This window comes from Saccopteryx leptura, chromosome 5, assembly GCF_036850995.1.
Source record: "Saccopteryx leptura isolate mSacLep1 chromosome 5, mSacLep1_pri_phased_curated, whole genome shotgun sequence".
NCBI lineage: Eukaryota > Metazoa > Chordata > Mammalia > Chiroptera > Emballonuridae > Saccopteryx > Saccopteryx leptura.
Window position 1 is genome coordinate 94,299,683 of NC_089507.1, and position 18,737 is coordinate 94,318,419.

An 18,737-nucleotide genomic window follows, 5' to 3' on the forward strand; every position below is an offset into this window, starting at 1 on the left:
TCTCCCACTCCACTTTTCTCTCTGGCCACACTACACATATTCCAGTTCTTTGAGTAGTACAGACTCTCTTTTATCAGAGCCTTCTCACCTGCAGTTTCCTCTATCTGGTACTGTTTCTTTCCTCTTCACTTTGCTGTCTCTAACCTCTCCTCTAATTCTCCCTCCAAATTACTCTCTTTGTTTCTTCAAGTGTGCTAAGCTATTTCTCCCATTCACTCCCATACAACTCCATACATGGTATTTTTTCCAATGAACATTAATTACCTGTTGGTCTATCTTCCTCACAAAAGTATACATTACCTAAGGTTAAGAGCTGTGTCAATTGTTTTCACTGACTTTTCTCCCATCCCAGTAGTCTACAGTAGTGACAGGTACAGGGGCAAGATAGAAGCACAATCAATATGTATTGTCTAAATGAATAGAAATACACATGCATATAGTCATACACTTGAACACACACACATACATGGTTCTGTGAATACTGTGGGAAATGTGACAGCATTTCATCTCTCAGCCTTAATTTTTAATTGGTAATATATATTAACAAAGACTGCAATAAGCCCTGGCCGATTGGCTCAGTAGTAGAGCATCGGCTCAGAGTGTGGATGTCCCAGGTTCGAATCCCTGTCAGGGCACACAAGAGAAGTGACCATCTGCTTCTCTACCTCTCCTCCTTCCTCTTCTCTCTGTCTCTCTCCCTTCGTCCCCTCCAGCAGCTATGGCTTGATTGGTTCAAGTGCATAGACTCCAGGAGCTGAGGATGGCTCCATGGAGCCTCTGCTTCAGGCACTAAAAATAACTCAGTTGTAAACATGGCCCCAGATGGGCAGAACATTGACTCCAGATGATGGTTGTTGGGTGGATCCCAGTCAGGGCTTATGTGGGAGTCTGTCTCTCTTTCTCCCCTTCTCTCAATTGGAGAAAGAGAAGAAGAAGGAGAAAGAGGAGAAAAAAGACTACAATAAGAACGGTAAATGCTTGAAGAAAAATGAATGACAAATAATATACAATATACATGTTAAGAAAAGGGCAATTGCACAGTTAGCTGAGGTGAGTTGTATATAAAGAAAAAATTCTTAAATTCTTTTCAAAATTAAACTTAAAGGGTGATATGAGTTCTGACAGACAGATATAGGAAGAAGGTGATTCTTGAGAGAGGCAACAGTGAAATAGAAAAACAATGATCATAATTGAGAAAGAGAGAGTGACAAGCCAGGTGTTCTGCTTGAACAAATAGATTATGAGAAAAAAAAATACAAGACTGAGAAACATGTCAGGTTGTGGAAATCTGTAAAAGAAAAACAGTCTAAACTTTATTCTTTAGTAAGTGGAAAACAAAATATAAAACTTCACAATTTCCCCCCATGTTAATCTAAAGCAGGAATAGCCAACATTTTTATACCTACCGCCCATTTTTGTATCTCTGTTAGTAGTAAAATTTTCTAACCGCCCACCGGTTCCACAGTAATGGTGATTTATAAAGTAGGGAAGTAACTTTACTTTATAAAATTTATAAAGCAGAGTTACAGCAAGTTAAAGCATATAATAATAATTACTTACCAAATATTTTATGTCGGATTTTTGCTGTTTGGCAGAATAAATCTTTATAAAATAACTTACTATAGTTAAATCTATTTTTTTATTTATACTTTGATTGCTCCGCTACTACCCACCATGAAAGCTGGAACGCCCACTAGTGGACAGTAGGGATCAGGTTGACTATCACTGATCTAAAGGATAAAATTATGAATCTTATCTACACAATGACAGCAGCCAACAATGCAGACAGCATCAGCTAGTATCTGAGCACTAACTAATAAAGATTGTGTATCTCAGAATTATCTTGCAGTGTAACGGATTATATGCTGCTTTTGTATATGAAATAATTGTCCTGGTCAATTTATTGTTTAGCTATTTTAAAATTTCAAGTATAAAATTTTAAAGATTTTACAATAATGTCTAAGTATGCAGGTATCCCTGCCATAGTTTCTCTGCTTTAGCTGACAATTTATTATGATGAATTAACATGAACCACATCATTCCAGATAATTAAGGAATTATTGAATGAATAGTGATCTAATATCAATTCCTGCAACACATATATTCTCCTCATTTACTTTCTATTAAATCATGATTTTTTGCTGTTCCTCAATAAGTTTCTAGTTTATATTCAAACCTATTTGAATTTACTTCATAGTATTATTTATATATCCAGTGAGTGATTTACTAAAATTATATATACCTTTAAACTTCATCTCATAAATAATTCAAATATGACTTAAAAACACAAGATAAAAAATTTGCATATTTTTAGTATACACTTTGCTGATGCTAATATGTTACTAATGAAATTTTTTTTAATTTTTTAAATTTTATTTATTCATTTTTTTTAGAGAGGAGAGAGAGAGAGGGAGAGAGAGAGACAGAGGAGAGAGACGGGGGGAAGGGGGGAGGAGTTGGAAGCATCAACTCCCATATGTGCCTTGACCAGGCAAGCCCAGGGTTTCGAACCGGCGACCTCAGCATTTCCAGGTCGACGCTCTATCCACTGCGCCACCACAGGTCAGGCACTAATGAATTTTAACCTTAAATACAACCTGAGTAATTTTATTCCTTTTCTGTTGTCTACGATTTATTTCCAAGAATAGTTAGTTATCTTCTTATCATTGGGCTTTCAACCCCAAAACCACTTCTCTGCATGCTTGCAAGATGTACCTCTACATTACTAAAACTGCAATGCAAATATTCTCAGGGGGCCTCCCAAAGAAATCCACAAATGTGCTTCTTGAAAGATTAGCTTTTAGATACCTACCATGGCAGTGCTGCACAGTACTAGGCAAGAACGGCCTACAGCTGTATGAACTAAGTGAAAATACTTTGTCTCCACTTTCTTAAAAGTCCCCTTCTTCTTGCTCCAGCCCCAGACTCTCAAGTAGGAAGGAGGAAAGGCAAGGCAATGCAAATGAATAGCCACCATTTTCTCCTTCCAGAGCACCCTGCTCAGGTAAGGGAGATGATTGAGATTGCATGTTAAAGTTTTAAGTTAAATTCATTTAAAATTAAAAAAATCTAAAATGAATTTTAATCTCCAATATGACTGATATTTTAGCTGGAAATGCCTGTGTGGTAAGAAATACTGACCTGGTAAGGAAGAGTTGAAGAGACAATGGTAGGAGGAAAATAAAGCTGCTCCCTATTGTGTACCATCAAGTTCAGCCATTTAGTTTATCTACAAAAATACCTATTTTGGGGTATATCAGAGTTGTTCTTGGAATTACATAGCTTGAAAAATATCAGCCTCCAAGCCATCTAAAATTTTCCCTCTCTCTTCTTGTTCCTCCCTGTTTTCATTCCTCCTTCCCTTTTTTCCCCTTTCTTTCCTCCTTCCTTCTTTTCTTCTATTTCCCCCTCCCTCGCTCCCTCCTTCCCTCCCTTCCTTCCTTCCTTCCTTCCTTCCTTCCTTCCTTCCTTCCTTCCTTCCTTCCTTCCTTCCTTCCTTCCTTCTTTCCTTCCTGTTTTCCTTGCATTTTTCAAAAACTATGGAGACCATAATTTTTGCCAGACACTGAGCAAAGTCTTAAGGATACACAAGGGAAAAAGAAATAATTCTTTCCTTTTGGGTCTACATTCTAGTATCAGAAAATAAACAATTAATAATGGCTTAAGCCAAGACTGAATCTGGCTTTGAACCCTAAGAATATCTGGTAAAGTGACCCTGCCGGTTGGCTCAGTGGTAGAGCTTTGGCCCAGCGTGTGGAAGTCCCAGGTTGAATTCCCAGCCAGGGCACACAGGAGAAGAGCCCATCTGCTTCTTCACCACTTCCCCCTTTCTTTCTTCTCTGTCTCTCTCTTCCCCTCCCACTGCCAAGGCTCCATTGGAGGCCAGGGAGCTGAGGATGGCTCCATGGCCTCTGCCTTAGGCATTCTAATGGCTCCAGTTGCAACCAAGCAACATCCCAGACCTGCAAAGCATTGCCGCTTAGTGGGCTTGCCAGGTGGATCCTGGTTGGGGGCATACGGGAGTCTGTCTTTCTTCCTCCCTGCTTCTCACTTCAGAAAAATACACACACACACACACACACACAAAACAAAACAAAAAAACAAAATATCTGGTAAAGTGATTCCAGTACACAGAATAGTAAACATAAAAACCTTTAAACAGGCGAGTTATCAGCAGCCTTGAGGAAGAGCAGAAGCCCAAAGGGATATAGGGAACACAATAACAAATACAATTAGGAAACTGGAGCTAGAGGAAGATGACACAAAATCTTGGGTCTTTGGTTTTATTCTCAACCAGTTCGCAACAGTTTGGCAGAATTGATTCCTAATTTTTTGTTGAGTTCAGCAAACTGGTTGTTAAAATGACACTTGTAATCACGGTTTTCTCTAAGGTGGATGCTTGGGCAGTCATCCAATTTGGAAATAACAAATTTACATTCCTTATTCTTTTTAACGTTCATCTGTGCAGCAGAATATTCTAAGTGCTCATAGTAATGTTTATTCTGTCCATAGGTAAAAAGAATTGATGGAACTATGCTTGTAATATTTATGCATTTCATAAAACTCATTATAACTTTGATGAAATACTACATTTTAATTCCCTTGCATTTGTTACTTCAGTAGGAAATAAGGAAGCCAATCAAAAAGCAATATGGAAATATCTTAAATAACAATTTTATTGTAGTTTGTAGAGTATTATTTAATTTTTCATAAATATTTTAAAACTCTTCCTTATAATATAATTTAATTTTGTGTACCTCTTTTATTGTTCTTATTTAAGTATTAAATGCATGAAATAATAAACTACCTTTTAGTATATCTTTTTATATACTTAAAATGGTCATTAGGGCAGAGAACCAGTTGTTAAATTATTTGAATCCCACCATTGATTCTATGTGTAATGGAAAATTATTTTATGGTTTCCATAAGTGATGTAATTTTATTCAGGTTCTAAATATAAATCTTAGGGGGACAAGAGTGTAAGCCATATAACCAATTATGAAGCTATCCTACTAATCCAGGCAAGAGATGATAGATACAAGAGATGATAGATAAGGAAGATGAGGTAGGACTGATGGATCATGATTAGATAATGGTTATAATTTATAATAATGTTGATAGAATTTGCTGATGGACTAGATGTGAGTAATAAAAAAATGAGGTCAAGGACAATTTTTTGGTTTGTTTGTTTATGTGTTTGTTTTTCAGAGTAATTGGCAGATGTCTAGTGTCATTTACAGTGTTACAAAGCATCACAGAATGAGCAGATTTGGGGGGAAAGGTCAAGAGTTTAATTCTTGCTATATTAAGTTTGAGATGACTATTTCAGGTGTATAAGTCGAGTTCAGATGAGAGGTAGGGCGGGAGATATGAATTTGGGAGACACTAATTTATAGTATGTATTTAAAGTCAGGTGATTGCAATTGATCACCTAGGAAGCAGGAGACAGAAGCAAAAAGGAGAGAAGAAGTTGAAGAACAGCCCCTGGCTTACTCCAGCCTTTAGAGAATGGGAAGAGGAACTGTGTCCATCAGTGGAGTTTGAAAAGGTATATCCAGTGAGTTTCTAAAAGCCAAATAAAGAAAATGTTTCCAAAAAGTTGAGTGTGATCAGCTGTTAAATGGCACAAATAGATTAAGTTAGATGGAGATTGATTGGATGCCACTGGATTTGTACATGAGGACATCATTGGTGACTTTGATGAAAGACATTTTAGTGCAATGGTAGAGCTGAAAGCTTGACTAATGTCAATTTAAGAGATAATGGGAGGGAAAGAAGTAGGGAGAGCGAACAGATAATTCTTAAGAGTAGGTTTGCTGAAAGGAGGAGCAGAGAAATGGGTAGTAACTGCAGCTGATGAAGGATCAGAAGATGGGTAATAATACAATAGATTTAGGTGCTGGTGGGAATGGTCTAGTAGAATGGGCAAAATCATGACATAAGAGAGGAAGCCACAATTACAAGAGCAAAATGAGTAAAACGGTGAAAGGGGGAGATATGTTATGGTTAGTTTGTTCTTTGAAGTGAGCAATGGAATCAATTGTGTCTTGCAGAAAAAAAAATAATGCTGACTCCATACATGTGTTATTAAAAGGTATTACATATAGGCCATGAAAAAGCCTTTTGTAAGTGGAGAACTACTTGTGAACATAAAGACTTATATTGAGTTGAGTTCTTTTTACTGAATCAGATGGTCACTTACCACTGACAGATCCATTGGGAAATGGACCTTAGGTATTGATTGCTGAGAGAAGGTGGCAGGGGCCTGTATTCCTATATATTTATTTGAACACACAGATTTTATATAATTAAATGAAAAATACATATTGTAGCATCTTTAATGTGCCAGGTACAGATTCAGGTGCTAGGGATGCAGTGATGAAAAAGACAAAGTTGTTGCCCGAAAGGATCTTCAATTCTAGTAAAGGGTAAAAAAAGACAAATAAAAAAAACCATTTTCTGGTGACACATGTTAAAAAAAATCATAGGGAAATAGAGAGACATTAACTTCATTCCTTTGAGACTGATTTTATTATTATTTAATAAAATTAAAGATTTTATTTATTGATTTTAGAGAGAGAAGAAAAAGAAAGAGAAAAAAAGGCAAGGAAAAGAAGTGGAAAACATCAACTTGTTGCTTCTCTTATATGCCTTGACCAGGAAATCCTGGGGTTTCGAACTGGTGACCTTAGCATTCCAGGTTGACACTTGATCCACTGTGCCACCACAGCTCAGGCAAGACTGATTTTATTAACTATGGGACCTATGTGTTTCAGAAACACAAAATGTGTTCTGATCATTGTGACAATAATTGTTTCTCATTCTCACAAACTTGTGAGACAGGCAAAGTGAGAAAGAAATAATTCTCACTTTTCAGATGAGGAAGTACAGATTCTGGGAATTGGACATAAATTATTAAAGAAAGTCATAAATACAGACTTTATCTTCAAGCTTATTGCTCTTTTTATGTTAACAGCAAAATGTATGTATGATATGTTGAATATGATTATTATTCACTTTAAAGATCATTCTATATATTAAAAAACAAACAATTATAAACACAGAAGAATGAACATTTTTTAGATTTCACAAGGACCCAGGAAGTTTAGATTTGTACATTTTGAGAAAAAAAAATGTAAAACTTGGAATTATTGATTAATCTTTTAAAATGACACTCTTTTAGGTTGTGAGAAATTTATCTTTTATATTTTAAATTATTTTAATTAACTACTGTTAATCTTTAATTTGTATCTTAAACATTAATATTAACCAAGGTAAAGTCTTTTATAAAATGTTTTATTATTTTTATGTGACTACAGAGAGATTTTACTAAATAAAGAGATAAATATTTTTAACAAATACCCTTTAAAATTTCACTTTAGAAACATGAGACCATTTGGGGAATATAAATGTGCTGTACAGGCTGCTAGCTAAGCAACTCTAAAGCCACAGATTCCTTGTTAACTAAACGCTAAACCAATGGATAAGAAAAGTATGATTGCTTTAATACCCTCTTTTCCCTTGTACTTAAACTAGACAACAATTTGGATCTGAAAGACAATTTTATCTTTTAAGCCCTGAAAGTTTTGAGTTATTGGTATTAGGCCACTAATTAGATGCTATAGATTTTTGAAATTTATGTTTCAAACCTTCTGATCATAGTAAAATTGAATAAAATCTTATTAAAGATGGGTTGTTTCTAAAGAGAACACTGTGATATTGCAGGCTGCCTTTCTTTAGTTTGTAGATGGAAGCTCAGGTTTTTAAAATGCTTTGATAGATGTTAAAAGGTGTAGTGTTTAATGATAACACAGCAATATAGTAACTTTATGAACTTAAAAGAACTGAGAATCAAGCAAATGGCTTTATATGGACTTTTATTTTGGTCATTCCAGACTTTAGGTAATGTTAAGCATAAAATGTGGAGAAGTCAAATATCACAGGGAGTGTCTAAAATCTTTGTCAAAAAGTCTTTTTGTTTGTACTGTCAGAGAATACAAGAAGTCACCTGTGGTATTTTCAGAACTATCCAATTTCACATGCCCTTTTATTCAATGCTTTTATGACCAGTTGCTTGACAACATATAGATATGGTTACTTTATTTGAATATTCCTGTGCTATTGGTATTGGCCTATTTTTCTAGATGTATACTGATATGCAGTAGTTCCCAATTTACAGATTTCAAACTGGCTTTACTCTTGCGTTTTCACAAATATTTGAGATATTTGTTACTAAAAAATTTTCACTTCATGTGTTTGAAATCTATTTTGAGACAATTATAATTAAAATGTGTAATGTGTGTGCTTTAATAGACATTTGGCATTTATTAGATATTAAACATGTTGTATGCAAATTTAAGTGATTAAAAAATCTGGTTTTGTATCTGAATATTTGAAAGAATTTTGTTGTTATGCATAAACTGAAAGTTTTAAAATATAGGTGTTTTAAAATAGATTATTAAAATTAAATATATACACATAATTCAGTAGTAACTTTGACTTTTAATGTTCTGGCCTGGCTTTTATATCCATTTATTAGCTTAGACAGTGTAGTTTCTCTGTATTTATAAACTTCTACAGGATTTTTATATGCATAGATGACAACATCATTTTAAAATATGATCATACAATATGGCCAATATTTGAAGCACATTGGAGAAGATGCCCATATAAACATTTTCCTTTATATTTGCTTATATTATTTTAATTATTATTGATGAGAATAGATTAATAAAACAATAGATTAAGAATAGAAGAAACATATAGGAGTAATTCAACACAAAAATTTATGTAAATAATTGATTTTGAAATAATTACTTACTAGATCTTCTAGGTTTAGCAAATACCTTAAAACCCAATATTTAGACTCTTAACTTGATGGAGAGAGTGATTTTGAAGATGGTTCCATGTTAAAGCAGTTGTATGTTTGAAATAAAAAAAATATGCAGGGGGGTCCTAAGCAATTCTAAGGGATTATTTTTTCCTTTTAAGAAAAACACTGCCTTGTGGATCACCAAGTCGAGATTTGTACAAAAAAAAAAAAAAAAAAAAAACAACAAAAAAAAACTAGTTCAGGACTGAGACTGAGAGCTGATACATTTCAAGGAGGACCGGCCGGCTGCACTTGTGAGCGGTGACAGATCTCTGTGAAATATAATCCTGATTAAAAATGCATGTGTGAAACCTCTTCGAATAAAGCGCTGTGTCCAACAACATTTTTTGAGCTTCTGTATGTGAGAAGGGAAGACTAATGTAGTTATTCTTGTACTATTTACCCCATCATTTGCTGGCAGTATTACATTTCTGAAAATGTCATTATCTATGACTTTGAATGAGGTTGAATTGGATTTTTTTGTGTGTAAAAAAGGTCATGGATACTAGTGCATTTAACAATTCAGAAATTTAATACACACATATGTAGGTAAGTATTTTTATAAATATTTCTTAGTCAAACTAATGCATTCAGTGGTAGAAAGTTGTGATTTAGATGAACATCAACGATTATGATACATAGACCTTTGCTAATGCTAAACTATGTAAAATAAAAGCAGGCATATGTGTGCAACTACTTCACACAGATTAACAACTCTATTGTTGCAACTCTATTACTCTTGCAGCGCCAATGCTTTAATCAACTATTGAACAACTTTGAGTGTGTAGATAAACCAGTTTTCTTCACTTGGAGACCAGATTTGAGGGAATTCAGGTATAAAGCTAGGTTTCTAAAATAGAAATAAAGTAAATCTGTTTAGTAAAAAATTAAAAGAATATTGCACTATGGTGGTGCCTGGTGAGATCTGAGCAAGCCAAGTGAAGTTACCTCTGTGTCCATGTGTTCCAGCTTCCATAACTCTGTGATATTGATCCTAAAATTCTGGCCTATGGTGCTTAATGATGGTCATGCCTTTTTTTGGGATCTAAAAGATGGGCATGAAATTATGCAGATATTTACATTTTAAAATCAAGAATTGGAGAGAAAATCAATAGAATGACCCTGTGGAGAAACATAAAGCGGAGTAGATGTTTGGGATTGCACATGTCTCTAGTTAGTTGTGTAATTGTGATACACACTGAGAGGGAAACATAAACAGATGCACATGTACATATATGTAAGCACACACACACATAGGTACATGAATATATATTTGAATATGTATGAAACAAATATATCAGAAACAAATACTTTTTGAGCTTATTCTATGGACTCCATGGCTTTATAATAAGTACAGATTTCTAGACTCTCTAGAATGTTTATTTTTAACTGTTTATTTTCAAATATATAGTATTTTATTTGCTACCATTTAGAAAACAATGCCGATTTGAAATTTTCTGCATTATAATCATTCCATACCCAGGGCATTCTAATGTAATTTGTCCATATCAAATGTAATGTTCTGACTCTGCATTTTGTAAATGTGTATTGAAGTTTGGCCGGCAGGACTTTCTTTGTCTTGCCTCCTCTTGCATGCCTCAGCCTGGTACACTCTTCCTATTTGAAGTCTATAGTTCTTCCAGGAATTATAAAAAATTACTCACAGATTCAATACATTTAACATATTGGTACTGAGTTTCTTTTTAATCATGTATAAAGCATTTGAGATTTTAAGAATTCTAATTTTATACAACCAAGTGAACAAGGGAGAGGAATATACTTGCCTTCTTTTCAGCTTCAGAGCCGAAAATATGAAGTGCACAGTTGCCTTCTTTTTTGTACTTATTCAATGAACATGTACTGAATACTTATTGGTAACACAACTGCATTTGCAGGTACTCAATTTTAGTTGGAATATTAAAATAAATATAGTTAGAAGGATAAGTAACACACCTGTTTACTTTAAATTTGAGATTTAAACTTATATCTTAAATGTTATATGTATTTTTATTAAGATTTGTTTATATTTGCAATAATACTTATTTTTACTTATAAGACTAGTCTTATAAAAACTTATTTGAAGTGTATATACTTAATTGTGTATAATGATAAGTAGTTATACAGTTTAATTTTAAAAATAAATGTAAATAACTTTTCAAGGGTAATGGTATATCTAGTTTCATGTCAATAAATAAGACATGAAATAGTGGACAAAGTTCCACAACAAAATATGATGCAAGTACAAACCAATGAATAAATATTACTATCACTGAGAACAACAACAAAAAGCTCTCTAAAACCTTTAAGACCTTGACTCTTTTTTTCTAATCCCTTGGTGCCTTTTACCAAGTGAAACTATTTTTTTAATAAAATAGTCAATGGCTTTCTGTAGATTTACTGGGGGCCTTACTTAAATGGGATATCTGTCCTTTGTGTTTCAACAATATACAAAGCTTTCTTGTGTATTATTTTCTTGGTACACATGCACGCACATGAAAACGCTGGCAGAGAAGTTAGTCAAAGTGACAGCCTGATCACCGTCATGCAGAATGTGATCCTCTATGTCTGGTGCAGATATAAAATGAATTCAGTATGCATGCATTCTTTTCTTTGCTGTTATTCTCTTAGTAATGAAGACTTAGATATTAGAAGTGAAATGTAATTTATTCTGATTCTTTATATTTTACTTTATTGCAATTAATTCTCTTGCTATATTACATCTGTGCTAATATATGTTGTCTTAGAAATTCTAAGGAGAGTATTGCCTCTAATTTATTTCCCAGCTTGCAGTTGATTTAAACAGAGGTTTAATACCAGGGATCTCCTTTCTTAGTAATAAATATACACAGTGAGTGTTCTGAGATTTACGCATGAATCTAGAATCCAGAAATGGGTTTTTATTACTCCTTTCGGTCTAAAATTAATTACCAATTATCAATTTAAAAACTCACAATGAGAATTAGCAGTCTCAGGTTGCTATTTAGCTCATTCCTGTTATTTTAAAACTTTAAGTGGCTATTGGTATTAATAGCAATGTTTTTGAGCCACTATTTCTAGTATGAAAAGGTTATTTAGTATTTATAGTTGGTTTGAAATCAATATAAATATATATATATATATATATACTTGTGTAAAAATATTTTAATCTTTTTGATGTAGAGCAATTAAGGAAAAAATGCTATCTAACTGTTGCTAAAAATATTTGTTTTTCATGATATCAATTCCAGAATTCTATAAAGACAGGGTAATTTTATATGTTACAATGCAGTTGCTTTCAATTACAGTTTCAAAAGTAAAAATTATTCAGATAAATTCTCTCGATGAAGTCATTGATAACAACTGTCATTAAAAATTATTAAATGTTTGATGTTTCAAATGTCCATTTGAAAAAAGACAGTCTGTAATACAAATATTTAGAAGATAAAAAGCCATGACTTTTAAATCAATTCTAGCTCACACAAAAAAAGAAAACTATCGTAATTATAAAACAATTTAGGGATAATAGGGAGATAGAAGAGATAAAAAGATGAGAAAATGTTTCAAACGTGAGGGAGTCATTTATTTCAGTGCTTATACTCATACACCCCCTCTCTGTTGTAGACCTGGACAGAGCATGAATGGCCTTTCTTAACTATAGTTTTTATAGAATAGATGAAACTATGAGTCTTTCCAAGGAACAGTTTGGTGTTTGCTTTTTAAATACTCATCTAGTAATGTCTTTCTTATCATACAGCACAGTAACATAATAGTGTCTTCAGTAAATGGAATGTAAAGAATTAAAGAAGCCCTAACTATGAATGCGAGTGACCCTTGTTTCTAATTGACCTGGTAGATATATGTTCCAGATAAGCAGCCATGAGCCTTACAAGGCTTTCAGTGACCGTAAACAAATTTAGAATATAAAAATATGTTTCTTCTTAACGTTAACAGACAGGTACAGCGATGGTAACACCTTCCTGGCCCAGAGTCCTTAGTTAAATCATCAGTTTGTTAACTGCTGTTTGCAAGGTAAACCCTCCCTCTGGAATGAACTTCTTTAAAGCAAAATGAAATAAAATAAAGGTAAGTAAAAGTAAATAGATTTTCCTATTGAAAGTTATTACTTCAGGAATGAAGAAGATAGATATTGATCGGCACTATTCTTTGCCATTACTGTCAGGTCCACGTAGATGGCTAAGACACTTTATTCTAAGCAAACAGCCATTTTCTCTTCTGACATGGGATTCCAGTGAGAATTGAAAAAAGTAAAAGGTTTGTAAAAACATTTTTCTGCCCTTCTTACAGGGACAATTTATGTTGAAGTAACAGTCTCTGAGATACTTGCACCTGTTATTGATTTATTTCTTCTTTGTCATAAACAATCTCCTGTTTTATAATTCAGTTGCCCTTGTATACTGCTCTTAGGCAGTAATTTAGAAATAATGTTCATTGCAACAATGTCCCAAGGGGCTCAAAGCATATGAATAAAATAAAAATATGTATATATATTTTCTAAATGATCTCTGGTACATATTGATAATTGTGATATTTGTTTTTAACACTAATAAAGTCAGAATACCTTGATGAGCTATTGTCATAATATTGCAAATGGAATCCTAAATCTGTGAAGTCCCCATGGTTTCTGGTCAAATAACCCTTCTATATGACCTTGTGAATCCATGGAGTGGAAAACAGAAAAGAGTGTGAATAATGCAAGCCTAATGTAATCAGGGCATAACATAGTATCTCCCAAGATGGACAAAGTTGCTATTAATAAGAAAGCAACCCTAAGTAAAAACCCCAGTAACTCTGAAGAGAAACTTTGTATAAATCACAGGGCAGCTTTGATATGCAACTGTAAATTTGCACACCAGTACATGTACAAGCATCCACTTTATCTATGTGTCCACCAATGCAGTATACAATTGTTTCCTCGTAAAAGATCAATATGGTTGTAATTTCTCTATGGCTCATTCACTGTTTATGAATAGGAATTAATGTTTGACCTTCCTTTGCCTTCTTGACTTGAGCCAATTACTTCAGAATAATTTTTCTGGTTTAACTTTTTATCACATCTTCTGACATTTTAGTGAATAATATTTGACAGCTATGAACATCTGCAAAAGTTATTGTTATTATAACTTGAGCTCAGTGGAACTACCATCATGGATGCTCTGAAGATAACATTACACTACAGCCTAGGAACACACATTTAAAAATATTGTTTTATTTCTTAGTAGAAATCAGTGCTTAGTTTATTTTAACAAATATAGATTGTTTTTTTTTAAAAAAGGCACCTAGAAGTGAAAAAGACATTTGAATTTTATACAGGGGAAGCCTCAAAATATTTATTTTTATTTGGCATTTTATGCATTATTGTCATGCATAAAGAGCTTTTAATTTTTTCTCCACATATACAAAATATTTTTCTGAAATAAATAAAACAAAAATATTTGAAAACATTAGAACTACAAACTAGCTTTGTGCATCATAGGTTTGCAAGTAATTCCTGGTAAAAGTATTTCGTCTTAGTATCCTGATTTCTTATTTGTATGCACCCAAGGAAACTGGTATATTTCATTCCCTTTGAAGAAAGACATCTAGGGAAAATGCAGTTAGTCATTTATGTGCATAGAACAATATAAATTGCAAAGATTAAAGGAAATCATTTTGGGGAGCACCACAATTTTGCAACCAAAGGCACTTAAATAATTACCTTTTTAAGGAACTTTTATTGACTATGCAGAAGGATAAAAAGTAATCTTACTTGTTTTAAATGGCATAAAGCAACCAAATGCCATTAACAGAGTGTTACATTTCTTATTTCACTAAGATTGTTGAAGCTTACCAGAAAGAGATAAAAAATGTATAAATTCAGGAACACTGGCTAGTAAGATCACAAACCATTGTCAGTGAACTCCTACTTTCTCCTGCCAAAATATGTGGAAGCATGCATGGATTGTACTAGATTAGTAAGAGGGGCTCGTTTCCGGGGCATTAGCCAGGTATCTTAGCAACAAGACCATACCAGATTCTAGCAGTGCTCTGTGGTGGTGCATGTAATATCCTGGACATAATCTGTCTTTTAATTTTCTTTGGATTGTAGTGATATTACAGATACATGTGTTCAGTGATAGATCTTTATTTAATAAGAAGAATGCCTTAGCTGAAGATTTGTACTATGCCAGGAGTGGGCAACTCACAATAATGTTGCTGGAGGTTTAGCCCAGGTACTGCCTTGTCTCACATTTCAGATTGACAGGAAAACTTACTCCTTCATTAAGATGTGCCTCATAGTTCATGTCTTTATGCTGTGAAGATGAGGATGCTGCTGGAATTCATAATACTAAGAACGTTATTTAATGTCAGATAGAATGCAAATTGCTCGTACAATTGAAATGTCATCTAAAACATGCCACCGTATGCAACACCACTTTATTATAAGTCACTGAGAGCAATATCTTAAATTTGGAATTGCACTAATCCTTCATCTGCTTTGTTTACCTTTCATCTATAATAGAGATGTCGAATTTCCTCCAAACTGGATTTGCATGTTTTAACTGCTTGCTCACACAGCTCAAGATGTGTGGGAGAACTATATAGGGGTACTTCCTTTGATTTTCTTGTCTTTTTGTTGTTTGTTTAATGCAAATTAACAGCAAGAGATAGCTTTCAAATACAAGACAAAATGCCATGTCAACCATTTTGGGGAAATAAGTTAATGATTATGGAAGAATATTTGATTATTTAAAGTATCAATTATAATACAAACATGCTGTCAATTATAATTGATTTTCTTAGTAATTTAATTTCATGCAGTATTTTCTTGCATTTAAGAGAAACAACAATAGTTTTATAAAGTTAATTTTGGTCACTGTAAAATTATATATAAACTATTCAATATTTGTCATGCTTGCTTGGAGGGTATTCAGACAATTGCCTTCCAACATAAAGCCATCCTGACATAAAAAATATTGTTTGCACATAAGAGTTCTTGAAATTGTCTTCTAAATATTCATTCAAGACAGATGTTTTGTCTTTTGTAGTCAGTTTTCAGTACCAAAGAGGGCCCAAGACACCTCTTTAATTAGTTCATTATAAGGTTTTCCATTAAAAAATTACAGTATTATAAGGCGGAGAGTTATGTGAAGGAATATGGAAGAAGAGAGTTGTTTTATTATTAATATTTACTATTTTACTATTTCAGTTACTGTTTCATGACTCTCTTCTATCCTCTCCAACTCAATATTTTCTCACCACCCTAGTTTTTCTCACTTATTTCAGCACTTTAGTACTGTTTGATATCTTTTGATGGGTAACATTGTGACTCTGTTTTGTTTTGTTTGATATTATATAGTATTTTCATTGTTTATAACAGAATACTGCTTAACATATACTATGTACTAAAACTTAAGAACTCTACAAAAAAGATTATGTTTTCATGCATATTATTGATGTAAAACTTATATGAGTGCAGGAAGTCCCCTAATTAAAACTCTTTAAGTTAGATATATGTCTCTATATTATTTGGTATAAGGATCTGTATAAAACAAAATTTGTTTCTATTTATGAAGACATGCTTTAACTATTTCTAAAGAATGGCTCAAAGTAGCCTCCTTAATGTTAATAATACCATGGTGTTATATATAATATATCATCCACTCTGGTTTTTAAAGATCTCCAGAGCCATTTAGAACATCTTCAGAAAGCGTTATCTGCAGAGGTAGATTAAGGTTGGTTGAGGGCCTGGGTACAGAAGAAAATATTAAGCCCCTTAAAAAAGAGAGAGAGAGACAGAAAAAATAAGAATACACGTTAACCATATTTTTAAATAAATAAAAAATATTATGTACTATTAATGTTAAAATTTTACATATGAAATTGGTGTCATTAGAAAAAAGCGTAAAATTGGGGTTTTGTGGGGCCCTTCAGAAGTAATCAGGGCCCAGGGCTCACGCCTGGTGAGCCCGCCATTAAATCTGTCTCTAATTGTCTGAAGATTTCCTGCCTTAAAATTACTTGGTATATTTGTGAAAAATTCAGATTCCTGATTTTTTTCCCAGAGTCATTGTATCAGCTCCTTAAGGATTAGAGAATATCTTTATTTTCTGTTTTATTTATTTTTTGGTAACATTTGGTTTTGGGGCCCATTGAATTAAAATAATGACTGACAATTAAGATAAAGCTTAATTTTCATTATAAGGGTTAGTTTTGTCATATTAGGCCCTGTTATATCATTGAGAAAAAAGTTATGCCCATAAAATAAGATATATTTATGTATATAATATATATTAAAATTTGTAAATAACTTAGATTTTACTAAAATAACTTTAAACAAAAGACATGGCATATTTTTAAGCTTGTTAAAATTATGTAATTTGTCATTAATGGTCATTTTGCTTAGGTCTTTTAAGTGAGAATATTAACTTGGAGACCTATGATATCTTTTAAAGTTATGTGGGAAAGAGAACATATGTTTTTTATATACTGGGAATTTTATTTGAGAATGTCTCTTAAAATATGAAAACTCAGAAATGTGTTTTTGTAAATACAGAATATCAAAATATGATTTGTTGCATTATTGATGTAAAAAAAGAAGAATCAAGTCAGAAAAACATCTAATGTCTTTTAATTAGCTTTTTTTCTCTTAATTTTTCTTTCTATCTTTGGTCTGAGTATGAGCTTTGAAGTTGTGTGACTTTTTTATTCCTCATTGAATAATTCTTTTTTTTATTTTTATTTATTTATTTATTTTGAATAATTCTTGGTGACTAACAACGATCTTGCATTTACCAATGTCTTGAATCCAGAAGCATCCTTGAGTTTATGTAAACTAAATACAGAAGTCAGTTTAGCTAGCTGTGAAGTGTGATCATCCCTTGGGTATAAAATGATATTTAGTTAATAGTGAACTACATTATATAGCAGCACTTAAGAGAAAGTGAAACATACAAAAGCAAATTAAAGAGCCAATCAGAGCCCATATGAACACAATGAACTTCTGAGGCTTACAGTGTATGACTTATTTTCACCTGTATCATCAGCAAATGCTTTTGCACTAGATGTGCAGAATTCTAGAGACTAACAAACTAGTAGTTAGTCACAGGCCCAGAAATGTAGAAGCACTTATTTGGCGATTTCTTTTTGTACTCTTTGAACCTGTGTTGTACCAAAAAATAATCAAATGAAGGAATGTTTTTGACACTCAGGTCAGATTGGTAAATGTTGTGAACATTACTAAGAATAATTTATCTGATCTGTAACTCTGTAATCTATTATGAAAAGTTTTTTCAGAATTAAAGCAATTACTATTTTATGACTCCCAAATATTAATATCTAATCTTGCCATTTTCCTTACATAATAATTCCATCACTAATGTCTTATCTTTAGATACACTCATCATCACCTCAAATCCAGCCTTTCTAAGATCAAAATTAATGTTTTCTTCTAATCACAAAACCTTATTTCTGAAATCTTAATTTCTGTCCGTTAGACCTTATTACTTGTATGTAATTGAAGTCTCTCAGTAATCTATATTAGGTTCAATACATATATTAAAATTTCTAATCATTTTGCACAATTCTAGTCAGTTTTGTTGTCACTGTGAAGTAGATTTATTTTGAAAATAGTCTGGCCTTGGCTGATGGCTCAGTGGATAGAGCATCTGCCTGTTGTATGAACGTCCTGGGCTCAATCCCTGATCTGGGCACACAAGAAAAGCAATCATCTGCTTCTCTTTCCTTTCCTTTTCTCCTTCTCTCTCTCTCTTCCCCTTCCATGGTCAGTGGCTCAATTGGTTTGAGTGCGGACCCAGGAGCTGAGGATGGCTTGGTTGGTCCGAGTCCCTCAGCCTCAGGTGCTAAAACTAGCTCAGTACTTGAGCAT